At 40.7% G+C, this 12929-nt stretch overlaps 1 protein-coding gene and 1 pseudogene across 1 annotated transcript in view; one reads left to right on the forward strand and one right to left on the reverse strand.

The window, feature by feature from the left end:
* PARD3B (par-3 family cell polarity regulator beta) overlaps window positions 1-12929 on the forward strand; it is a 1026938-nt gene that overhangs the window by 952828 nt on the left and 61181 nt on the right. The gene's annotated exons all lie outside the window — the stretch shown is intronic.
* On the reverse strand, window positions 10379-10515 carry LOC121031163 (uncharacterized; annotated as a pseudogene).

Raw genomic sequence — 12929 nt, forward strand, 5'->3', positions numbered from 1 at the left:
ATAGTATCACTGAAGAAGCTTCCATGGGCTTAGCCAGGGCTGGTCAGAGGTTCATAGAAATCAAAGCTAAAGGTCAGGGAAAAAATTCTCTCCAGGTGTTTTCCTTACCAAAAGAAAGATCTGATTCATATGTAACTCCAGCAACATTAGCAACAACTAAGATTTATTGAACATATAAGGACACTGTGTATGTATGATACCTACTGGGTAATTTGCATGCATCGTGCCATTTAATCCTCACAACAACCATTAGTAGGTACTATTATTAACCCCATCAGTCTTGATAAATGAGGCTAATGAGGTGGCGCAAGGTTACGCTGTGGGTAGGTGATGAGATTCAAGCACAGCCAGTCTGGTTTGGAGTAGGTGCTCGCCCTGTGCGCTGGCCGGAGACCACGCCTCTCAGTGTCCAACTAGAAACTCCTCCCACAAGTCAGTTTCCAGTTAGAACCCAGAGGGACCTGGGACCCGGCGCGCTGTCTTAACAAGGAATGTACAACACCTGCCCTTTTCCTGGTCAGGGTAGTGGCACGGATGAGTCAGATGTATGAGAACAGACTTGGATCGTTGCAAAATCCTTTATGAATATAGTATGTGATGACATATAGTTCCTCCTATGTGTATGTAAGATCTAGACAGCACCTTTCTTTTTAAAGATTTTTTTTAACGTTTATTTATTTTTTGAGACAGAGAGAGACAGAGCATGAATGGGGGAGGGTCAGAGAGAGAGGGAGACACAGAGTCCGAAGCAGGCTCCAGGCTCTGAGCTGTCAGCACAGAGCCCGACGCGGGGCTGGAACTCAAGAAGTGCGAGATCATGACCTGAGCCGAAGTCGGACGCTCAACCGACTGAGCCACCCAGGCGCCCCTAGACAGCACCTTTTAGAGACAGGACAGATAGTCTGAAAATTGGTATTGACCCCTTAGGGGTCAGCCTCTAGAGTAAGCGTGTGCACACCCTGCCAGGCGCATGGATGCGTGCCCATGCGTCCAGGCCCCCAAGCCAGCCCTTGCTCCCGGCCCTGTCCTCCCCTACGTCCCCACCAGATTTTTCACCAAGTGGAAGCACAACTGTTACAATTGATGACTAGCTGTTTGGGATTTTAACAACGGCTATTAAAACCCGTGCACAAGCACTGTTTCTGTACTATCTCCTCAGTAACGTAGGTACCCGGCTCACTGAACACGGTCTCCAAAAATGAACGCACCCTCTCCCCCAGGCCACTGCACAGAGCAAGTGCTTCCTGTTCAAGTGGCGTCATGAGATCTCCGCTGGGTGGACTTCACAGAGAAGGCCGAAGGGAGGTTAGATGTGACTCAGGTGAAGTGTTTTCAAAGCTTCTCAGGCAGAGAAGAGGGAGGCTTTGATGTAGACTCCCTATTTGCAAAGCTGCTCATGAACAGAGGGGAGACTCTCGGCACCGGTCTCCTTGTATCCAAACTTTCCTCATTGAAATACCAGTATTCAGCTTAGAGGGTAATTCCGGGAGAGGGTTTTTAGAAGCCAAGCTAACCACTGCCCGCTGCCCCTCCCTGGAATGGGACTGCCGCTGTGCCGTTTCGCCACGCCCCTTTCTTGGCTCATAGAAGAAATGAGCTGATTGTTGTTGTTGCTCTTTGTATATTTGCGTAATTTTATTTTTTTTTTAATTTTTTAAATGTTTATTCTTGAGAGGGAGAGAGCGTGCGCGACAGAGCATGAGCAGAGGAGGGACAAAGAGAGAGGGAGACACAGAATATGAAGCAGGTTCCAGGCTTTGAGCTGTCAACACAGAGCCCCACGCGGGGCTCGAACCCATGAACTGCGACATCATGACCTAAGCCGAAGTCGGATGCTTAACCGACTGAGCCACCCAGGTGCCCCTATATTTGCGTCATTTTATAGCCTGAGCAGAGTTCTTGATTTTGCAACATCATAATAAAAAACAGTGTGAATTGGCGGGTTTAGGGGTATGATTTGCAGCTGGTCTACCACTTCCGCTACTGGAAGCTTCAGCTAAAAGTATTATACAATTATCATATTTTACAGGACTCGAGCTGATATTTGCATCTGCTCATCTTTGGTTGTGGCTTTGTAAAAAATACTCTCTTTTAACTTTTTTTTTTTTTTTTTTTGGTAGATGGATTGCCCAATATACTCACTTTATACACTTTTCTCTTCACGGTATAAATTCATATAGTTCAGTGCTATTGAAATCCAAGCACCCAAGGTCTAATTGACATAATAGCACAATGAGCTATTTGGACAGTTTTTAGAGATTGAAAACAATGACGAAGCAAATGCAACCCAGGGTTATAGTAATATCTCTAACCATCCCCTTTTCACTCATTGCCATTATTTTGATTAAAAGGTCTACAGAAGCCACGGTGGTTGTTCAGGATGCAAAAATTATTGCAGAAACTTCCTCTATTAATGGAAATTATTAGAGGATGGGAATGGTACTCGAACAGCAAGAATGACATTAATTATGCGAAAAGCAATCATATTTGGCAGTTGGCAAGCACATATTATTCTTCAGCACTCTTCCACGGGTTTGTGTCCAGCCAGCATTAGAAACCTAAAAGCTTTTTATTTGGCAAAGTTTTCACAGCACTTGGACTTCCAGCTTCTAGATAAAAGATAATTTGGAAGTAAATGTCGTTGGTGAAATTGAAGAATTCAGTAATGAGCGCTGTGTAGATGAATTGATGCCCAATTAAACGATTATATCAAATCCAACTCTCAACGTTGACTTTAAAAAAATCATATTTTAAAGACTTTGAAAGCAATATGCTATATATATATATACATCTAATCAGAGGAGCAAAGTTGTATCACCAGCCTGGAAAGGAATGGAGTGCTCTGAATGATCCAATAGTTTGTTTGATTAATGGAGACATACTTAGGACAGGAATTACCTGTCTGCTGTGAATTAGAAGCGATTGCAATAAAGTAGCTTATTTTCACTCCATAGTTCCCTTTCTCTCGTGCAACATTTCTCTGTTTCTCAGGGTTTTTATTTCTCTTTCTCTACACCCCTTTTTCAAGGCTCCCTTCTTCTCTGTTTTCCACCATTTTGATGTTCTCACCACCTTCTACAGAATGTTTTTCTTATCCACTCCTACTTTCACCTTTTCTTGTCCCTTCGCAGCAGCAAATACGACCATTCAGAGCAACATCTGTTGCTTTGCTTTATGCATTCACATAATAAGCATTTATTGAGCACTTGACATGTGCAGGGCACTGACCTAACCACAGGAAGAGTTACCAAAACTTCCAGGAGTGAGCATTTGGGCACAGGCCCAAAAGCGTATGTTCAGCATCCATAAAATACCCACGGGGCTCAAGTCATTGAACATCCAGGGAGGGATGATGTTGCTACAGGTTACTGGAAAGTTAGGTTGCTACAGGTTACTGAAACTTTTATCTGCTAGTTAATAGAAAATCATTAAATGGGCGTGGGGGGTTGCTTTGGTTTTTCAAACCAAGTTTTGACACAAGAACGTCAATTTTCAGAATGCATTCATTTAATTCTTTTTTTCTCCTCCTCTTGTCGTCATTCATCTTCCTAGAACTTGAACTCAGCCTGCCGATACAATAGTCCGTTGCAAAATAACTTGGTTAATATAAATTTAAAGCTGTTGGGTGTGTGCTTTCAGCATTGACAGTGGCATGGGTCTGGTTACTTTGTAATTCCAGTAGGTGGTTCCACATTGAAGACGCTATTCAGGTCAACAGTAGCTATGCCCAGGGGACCCAGTAATCTATGCTACCATGTAAGGTTCTTCTACTCTACTATTATTTTCAGCTTATAGGAATCTTCCCCCACTCTAAACAATTATATAATTAAGGTTCCTAATGGTTTTGATTTATACACCAGATCCAAGTTTAAATCTAAATTGTTAGGATGTAAGTTTTAAAAATTATTTTTGGGGCGCCTGGGTGGCGCAGTCGGTTAAGCGTCTGACTTCAGCCAGGTCACGATCTCGCGGTCCGGGAGTTCAAGCCCCGCGTCAGGCTCTGGGCTGATGGCTCGGAGCCTGGAGCCTGTTTCCGATTCTGTGTCTCCCTCTCTCTCTGCCCCTCCCCCGTTCATGCTCTGTCTCTCTCTGTCCCAAAAATAAATAAACGTTGAAAAAAAAAATTTTTTTTTAATTATTTTTAAGGGAAAGGGAAAACTCAGAACTATGTAAACAAAAGAGCTTGGGAATGGCAGTCTTAATAAGACTTAACCATAGGACAGATGTCGTAAAACTTCCTTTAAAAGATTTTGGGGTTCTGTGTTGTGCTGCTTAACAGGACACGTTCAAAGAGATAGCTAGCCATTGTGTTAGCTGATTCTTTCTGTTAAGTGCCACTGAGTAGATGTGTGACACTTCTGCTTTATTGACTTGGTAAATATTAATGAACAAGGTGATAAGCCAGGCCTTGAGAATGTAACGGCTCAGAGAACAGATATTGTCCTAACTCCGATGAAGTTCGCCTTGTGTAAACCAAATTAGTACACTGACACCATGCATGAATATTGGAAGAAAAAGAAAACTGTACGTTATGTAGACTATTATTGTTTCTAAAACAGTATTTTACCAAAAATGACTTTTGGTGTACCAAACGTTAACATACAGGCACCCATCAATGCCTCCAGCTATATGAAATAACTATCACCCAGTAATTGGAATTCAGTGAGATTGCGATGACCGTGAGCCCATGCAAAATGCCTGAAGATGGTCATCATTTCACATACCCCATCCCACTGCCACCATAAGCTCATGTGAATTTCAAGTCTTATATCTCCGTTCTTTGTTTAGGAAATAGAGCAGCAGCAACTAGAATGATCACTGTCAACATACGAGGTGACATTGGGGGTGAGACTGAGTTCAGATGTTGGCCTCGCCAAAGGTATGAACCTTTGGCATGTTGCTTTAATGTTCTCCAAAGTCTAGTTTCCTCGTGTGTAAGTGAGGCAGAGATGGAAATGATAGCACTGATTATAGCTCATGATACTGACTGCGCAGTATTGCAGAAAGTCATTTCTTTCTACTCATTTATTTCTAGTAATGGGAGTAACTGGAAGCTGGCCACCGAAAAGCTTGAAATTTTACATATGTTTATGCTGTTTAGTCTGTATAAATGCAAGTGTATTTTAAGCATACTAGGGAGCTGTAGTCAATGAATATCCTTTATAAGGCTTATTAGTTGAAAGAGATAGTATGAACTCATAAGAAATAATGTGAACAAACTTACATCATTTTAAGATTTGGCATATTTTGAGGGTCAACTTTTTTCTTTTAGAATGAGTAAAGAACACTGACTGTCACAGAGTATAATGAAAATAAAACTGCAGAGGCATCATTAACTCACATATTACATCCAAGAAGCAATTCAAAACCAAATTCGATAAATACTGGACACCAGCATCTGGTGATTAATGTAACTAACTGAGACTCCACTAAATTCCGGCTTCCTCCGTTCCCAGAAAATACAGGACAGGTAAACGGCTTTATTAGGGAATGCTTTTCCTGATACCTTTTCGTCCTTTTCATCAGAAACTGTCTTCTCTCAAGTGAAAGTTTAGATTTCAGCCAGCGTTGCAATATCTCCATTTGTAGGTAGACAGATGGGGAAAGGAAATGAGATGGTATCTGGCTCTTTAATTAAAGATGTAGAGCCAGAGTTTGCTCTTCACGCTCACTGGCAAGACACATATGCACATGTGCACACACATGCACACACAGACACATACAAAGTGCATCTGATGGATGAAGCCAAATTTGTGAAATTGTATCCATAATCATAGTTTCTATGGTAACTGTATCTTAGGCCCAGACACAAACAGAGCTGGGCAGGAGATGTCTGATTTTATTTTCTCTGAAGACAATCAGAAGAGAGATAATTCAGGTTATCAGATGCCATGGCCCCGTGTACAGATGGCTAGTCCTTGGGTCATGCTAGCATAAGACTTAATGCTGCGATCCCAATAAATGCGTTATAATTTTACAATGTTGCAGATGACTTTGCTATCTTTGTCATTCAGCTTTAAAATAATTATGTACCGACATATAGTTACCATATTAATGAGATGTACGTGGTTAACACAATGTGGAAACTATATGCAAGATAACTTGTATAAATGTGCATAAGTTAGAAGGGATTATAAGGATTTATTTTAACTCCAGCGTTCTACACGGGAGGAAAATATAGAAACAAAATGGTTAAAAGGCTTACCCAAGAGTTATTTTTAAAATATTTTTATTTGCTGTATTTTCTAAACTAGCAGATGTTCTAAACTAGTCTATAAACTGAATACCCAGCTATTTGACAAAATTACCGAAATTAAATTAGAGAAAATAAACACTTCAGAAATAATGGTTTGAAAGAGTGTGCGTACTTCTGCTTCTGCAGATAGCATATTTCTAAATACATATCGCCAACATAATATACTTCACATTGCCAAAGAGAAATCATTTACAACCTATTTTGATTAGTTTCTTTTTGCTTAAATCAAGTATGGTGAGTTTCGCTCCAAACATGTAGTGTTTTAGCAGAGTGTCTTTGTATTAGAAGATGCTCAAAGACAAGTTCATAACTTTTTAGGTATTTTCATCATGTTGATTCCTTCAAAAATCTTCCAGCCAGACCTATAGCTAAGTAAGACGAATGTAATTAAAAGAAAGCTTCTGGAAACTGCTCAAAAATATCTGTCACGTTACCAACTTGAAATGAAAGGCGTATTCCCTAAAATGGCATCTAAATTTTTATACTTTGCATCTTAATCTTATGATGGGTCTGGCAGCATGAGACACGTTTTTGTGTAATGAATCTGAGTAAGACATATTGGTAAATGAGGATGTTATGCATAGGTGAGTAAGCTGTATTGCAACTTTGCACAGCCTTTCCATCACAGCAGCTTTTAAACTTCCCCAGGAAAATTGACTTAAGGGACATAAATTACAACACTGGCCAAAATGTGTCCCAACCTGTGGGAACTGGAAAACATGTTAATTTTGAATTGTTTCCGCTTTTTACCATCAGACATTTGCAGAAAATCGTGTGTGATTTATTCTTTTATTTGTAATGAATTGTTAAAAAATGTTTGAAAGGGCATTAAGTCTTCCCCTCTGCCATTAATCTGCAAATGGGAGAAATAGGGGGTTAAATGGCCTCTTTAGTATATTGCTTTATGAAACTGCTGACTCCAGCAACGCCTGGCTAGAAATACATACTAATTTAAGGAACCCTGAATGTAACCAGCAAGCTCCTTGCTTTTGTAGAGAAAAGACTAATAGCTTTATTTTAACAAGGCTCTTAACATCCCAGCCAGCAGCAGGCATTGAGTGAATGAAATTGGGAGAACTCCCATGGACTAAAAGCATCTTAATTCAACGTTCCTCGTACACCAGACCCTCCTGATAGGCTGTCATAGGCTGTCATAATCCAGCCAAAGAGGATCACCACTATAAGGCACACCAAGTGTGAGCCTTTCAAGTTGTTTTTGAATAAGCTCTCTGAAGTTTCTCTTCCTGAGCTTTACTAGCAGAGAAAGATAAATATGCCCAAAATCCAAGCCTAAGTTCTCACATTACATTGTTTTGGAAAAGACTAGGTTTCTCTGATGGCTTAAGTCAAAAGTATTTCTATCAGAAGTATATTTAGGTCATTACATTAAAAAAAAAAAAGAAAGAAAAAAAGCCTGCATGATACCAAGTGAGATAAAGGGCTTCTAAAAAAAAAAAAAACTAATTGGATCAAAGCCGCTGACCTTATTTTTTTATGATGAGGGAAATTACCTAATAAGGCTGGAAGCAGGAACATTTCTGAGTTTTACTGACCACAAATGCCTGTGCCTGTTCTCTTTCCCTTCACTACTTCCTAAAGTGGCCTGACTTCCTAAGGACTCAGCTACAATTTATAATGCGTTTCTCTTTGGCAATCCTTGATCTGCAGTTTCCTACCCTCAATTCACAGCTCTTTGCAAGAGTCTTTGTACCCAACACAATAATCTGGATTGCCATCATTTCTGATTAGGACATAAAAGTTGATCAAGTTACAGGAGGAGATTAGATAAATTATGATTTACCTGTAAGTGGGATGTTGTATACCTATTCAAATTTATGCTTGTGAAATATCTAGGAAAATGTCAATAATAAATAGTTGGGGGGGAAACCGTATGCCATTAAAATATGTATATGTTTGTAAATGCTAACAGAGGTCATCTTTGGATGATTTAGGGAGAAAAATCAGCTCAGTCCGGTTTTTAAATAATGGAACACAAATTTATTCCCATCATTTCCATTAACTAACACTGCGTCCCTCAGGGAGAGGTCTTTTTCTCATCTCTAGGTTTTAGAGTATGTAGCACATGACTCCACTTAGGAGACACTGACAAATGTTGATTTACTTGAAAGTATTAGTCTTATTTCCTCAGCATGATAGCATAAGACAGTACAACCAGTGTTTGTTTTTGTTTTTGCTTTTGGGGGGAAAGCAATAAAGATTTTCAACACCATGGAGCCCTGCTTTCTCTCCCCATTGATCCACCGAAATCACTCTGAACAAAGTACCAGTCACCATCTCCTTGCCAATTCCCACATACACTTCTGTGGAACTTATGTTAGTCACTGTTCAGGTACAGAGAACAAAATCCACTCTAGCCAGTTGAAGCAGGAACAAATTTATGATAGCCTGCTAATGGGCTTGCAGACTCTTAAGGATGGTTAAAATACGGAATCTTGGCCAACCTTTCAGGAATGATTTCTCACGGCATGCTACAGAACCAGGCTACCAAGGGAGCTGTTGCCACTTCTGTAAGAAAGCTTTGGGCTCCAGAGCCACATAACAATGCCTGTATCAGGAGCCACCATAATTAGGAAAGTGCCACAATCAGAAAGCCACCTCTAGTGCTGCCATCTCCAAAGCTGGCTATAAAAGCTGCACTCCACCCTAGGAACTCACAATGGCACGTTTGCTGAGACTGCCAAGGAAAACCTAGCACACCTTCCTTCTTGTCAGAGTACAGGGTGAAAGTGTGGCCACTGCCTCCATGACCCAGCTTAAATCATACCAGTACACTGACTACAAGGGCATTCTGGGAAAGGCAGTTCTGAGCTCTGTCATTCAGGGTAACACTCTGCAAGGAAGGGGGTTTGGGTAAAGCACACGAACACACCATACTGACCACAGACCTTGCCTTGCTGAAGTTCTCAACTGCCTTGGACACTGTGGACCAGGCCCTTGTTTGTGAGATGCTTCTCTTTTGATTTCTATGATAACACTCTCTCCCAGTTCTTTTCCCAACCAACTGCTGTTTTAGACCTCCTCAGATTTCCTCCTGGGTTCAACTCATGTTTGCCTGCCCCTTAAATGGTAGTGTTCCTAAGATTATTATGGGTATTCTTCTCTGTTCTCATTGCATGTCTTTTCTTCTGTTCTTTGTCTACATATTACCCGTGGGCATCCTAATTCTTTTCCAAGGTTTCAGGTACCCATCCATAGGCTGAATGTTTCCCAGTGCTACATCCCTAGTCCAGGCTTCAACATTGCAGACTTTTACACTCAATTATCTATCAGACATCATCATCAGATGTCCCAACTCAAGCTCAATATATCTAAGTATCCCCTACTCTCACCCCTACCTTTGCCCCTAAACCTGTCCCTCCCTTATTCTCATCTTGGCGATGGTTACCAAACCCAAGTAGTTGCTAAGCTCAGAAAATTGTGCATTATTCCGGGCACACCCTTCCTGTTAATCTTCAGTCACTCTTATGGAACCTGTCCCCCTAATATTCTTATATCACTTCCTTGCCTTTATCCTTTTTTTCTTTTTAGGAACTTTATTTTCTGTCAACCTGACTTTCATTTTGTTTGCCTTTGTGGAAGAGCAGCTTAAGACCACTTCGTAGTTGTCCCTGCTCATTTAAGTGATCTGAATAGTGGGAGCTGTAGACCAGTCTTCAGTGGGGGGCTGAGCAGTCCAGTCTTCAGTAGGGAATTGTTGAATAGGCACAGAGAACACCTGTGTGCCTTCAGACCAGTCTGCAACTTCAGGTTGGGTAGCAATGAACTCAAGATCTGGAGCAACCCATTCACCCCAGAATTCCAGCTTGGTCACAGCCTTTTCAACAGCAGCCTGCTCTTCCTTCTCAATCTCTTCAGGATCTCTGTAGAATAAGACATCAGGCATGACCTCCAATGGATCCTCGCGGGAAATGGTGCCATGCATGTGCGGAACTTCCCCAGGCCAGTATCCACTCCATAATACCCACTGAGGGAGCTCCCTTTTAGCAGAATTCACCAGGTTGCTCTGAAAACAGAAAGCCCCAAGCAGTTAAGAAAAAGCAGAAGAAAATACAGGTCATTTAAAATATTTTTTCATTTTTCCTTAAAGTTCTGACACATGTGAGTTATGCCAAGAATTACTATCAAACTCCACTCATTGGGCCAGAGGCCCTTGTGGGGTTAGTAAAAGACTTGCCCCCAATGTAGCACACTACCTACACTTGTGAGTTCATCAACTCCAAGCTATAACAAAGTGTAGGCCTTTATCCTTTTGAATATCCCCTAGTTTAAATTTTTTTTAACGTTTATTTATTCTTGAGAGACGAAGACAGAGCACGAGCAGAGGAGGGACAGAGAGGGAGACACAGAATCTGAAGCAGGCTCCAGGCTCTGAGCTATTAGCACAGAGCCCAACATGGGACTCAAACCCACAAACAGTGAGATCATGACCTGAGCCCATCAGACATTTAAGCAACTGAGCCACGCAGGCACCCCAGAATATCCCCTAGTTTAGGCCTTTATCATCTCTGGCTTAAACTATCACTGGCACCTCCACACTATGGCAAGAATAATATGTCTACCCTGTAAATATGTCCCATCACTTACCAAGTAGCCATTGCCAATGACTTCACCATCACCTAAGGGTAAAACCAAGTTCCTTGGCATATTAGCTCCTCCAAGATCGGGTCCATGTCTATATCTCTAGAGCTTGGACTCTGGGGTCAGAAAGACCTGATCTTTGTCTCAGATTTTCCATGCACTAGCTATATGACCTTGGGCAACTACTTAGTTTTCTCCTTTGAAAAACAGGGCAACCATTGGGGTTTAGGAAGATTGAATGGATTGATAAAAATAAAACATTTAGCATTTTAGTTGACCAACAATAAGTACCAAGTAAGTGTTAAATTGTGGTAATGATCAAAGAAAAAACAAATAAATGGAGAGAGAGTTCATATTCATGGATAAGAAAACTTAATACTGTCAAGATGTCGGTTCTTCCCAACTTGATCTATAGATTCAATGCACTCCCTACCAAAATCCTAACAAGTTGCTTTTTTGATTCTGAAGAATCTCCACAAACTGATTCTAAAGTTTAGAAGACCTAGAATAGTCAACATAATTTTGAAGGAGTACAAAGTTGGAGGACAGACACTCCAACTTCAAGACTTACTATAGAGCTATAGTAATTAAGACAGTGTGGTATTGGTGAGAGAATAGACAAATAGATCAATGAAACAGAATACAGAGCCCAGAAATAGACCCAAATAAATATTTATTTGGGTCTTTGACAAAGGTGTAAAGATAAACACAATGGAGCAAAGATACTCTTTTCAACCAGTGGTGCTGGAACAACCAGACATCCAACAAGCAAAAAAAATGAATCTAGACACAGACCATGCATCCTTTACAAAAATTAACTCAACGTGAATCACCAACACAAATTTAAAATTTGAGTAAAACTATAAATTTCTGCTCTGCAATAAACATTGTCAAGAGAATGAAGAGATAAGCCACAGACTGGAAGAAAATGTTTGCCAAAGACACATGTCATGAAGGACCATTACCCAAAAATACAAAGAACTCTTGAAACCCCACAATAAGAAAATAAACAAACCAATTCGATATGGACCAAAGACCTTAGCAGACACCTCATCAAAGAAGACATACAGATGGCAAATAAGCATATGAAAAGATGCTCCACATCATATGTCATCAGAGAACTATAAATTAAAACAACAATAAGATACCACTACACACACATTAGAAGGGCCAAAATCTGGAACACGGACCACCCCAAATGCTGGTGAGGGTGTGGAGCAACACGAACTCTCCTTCGTCACTAGTGGGAATACAAAATGGCACTGCCACTTTGGAAGATGGTTTAGCGGATTCTTACCAAACTGAATGTACTCTGACTATACAACCCAACAGCCACAGTATTTGGTATTTACATAAGGGCAATGAAGACTTATCTTCACACAAAAATCTGCGCACAATGTTTACAGTAGCTTTATTTATTATTGCCAAAACTTGGAAAGCACCAAGATGTCCTTCCAAGGAGATGAATGGATAAATAAACTGCGGTACATCCAGACAATAGAATACTATTTAGCCCTAAAAAGAGATGAGACATCAAGGCATGAAAAGACATGGATGGAACTTAAATACATATTACTAGGTGAAAGAAGACAATATAAAAAGGCTACATACTGTAAGATTCCAACTCTATGACGTTCGGGAAAAGGCAAAACTATGGAAACCATAAAAAGCCCAGCGGTTGCCATGGGTTTGGGGAGAGGGAGAGATGAACAGGCAGAGAATAGAGAATTTTTTAAGGTAGTGAAAATATTCTGTATGATACTAGAATGATGGATACATGCCATATATTTGTTCAAACTCATAGAATGTACAACCCCCAAAGTGAAACCTGACGTAAACTCTGGGCTTTGGGTAATGATATGTCAATGTAGTTTCATCACTTACAACAAACGTACCACATGGGGGGATGCTGATACTGGGGAAGGCTGTGCATGTGTGGAGATAGTGGGGTAGGGCCTCTGTACTTTTTCTCTCAATTTCGCTGTGAACCTAAAAGTGCTCTCAAAAAAATAAAGCCTCCCAAGAAAAAAGTTATGGTATCGGCAATAATGGTTATAGCCATAATAGTAGTTCT

The sequence above is a fragment of the Herpailurus yagouaroundi genome, unplaced genomic scaffold (assembly GCF_014898765.1).
Source record: "Herpailurus yagouaroundi ecotype Mexico unplaced genomic scaffold, PumYag 140, whole genome shotgun sequence".
NCBI classification, from domain to species: domain Eukaryota; kingdom Metazoa; phylum Chordata; class Mammalia; order Carnivora; family Felidae; genus Herpailurus; species Herpailurus yagouaroundi.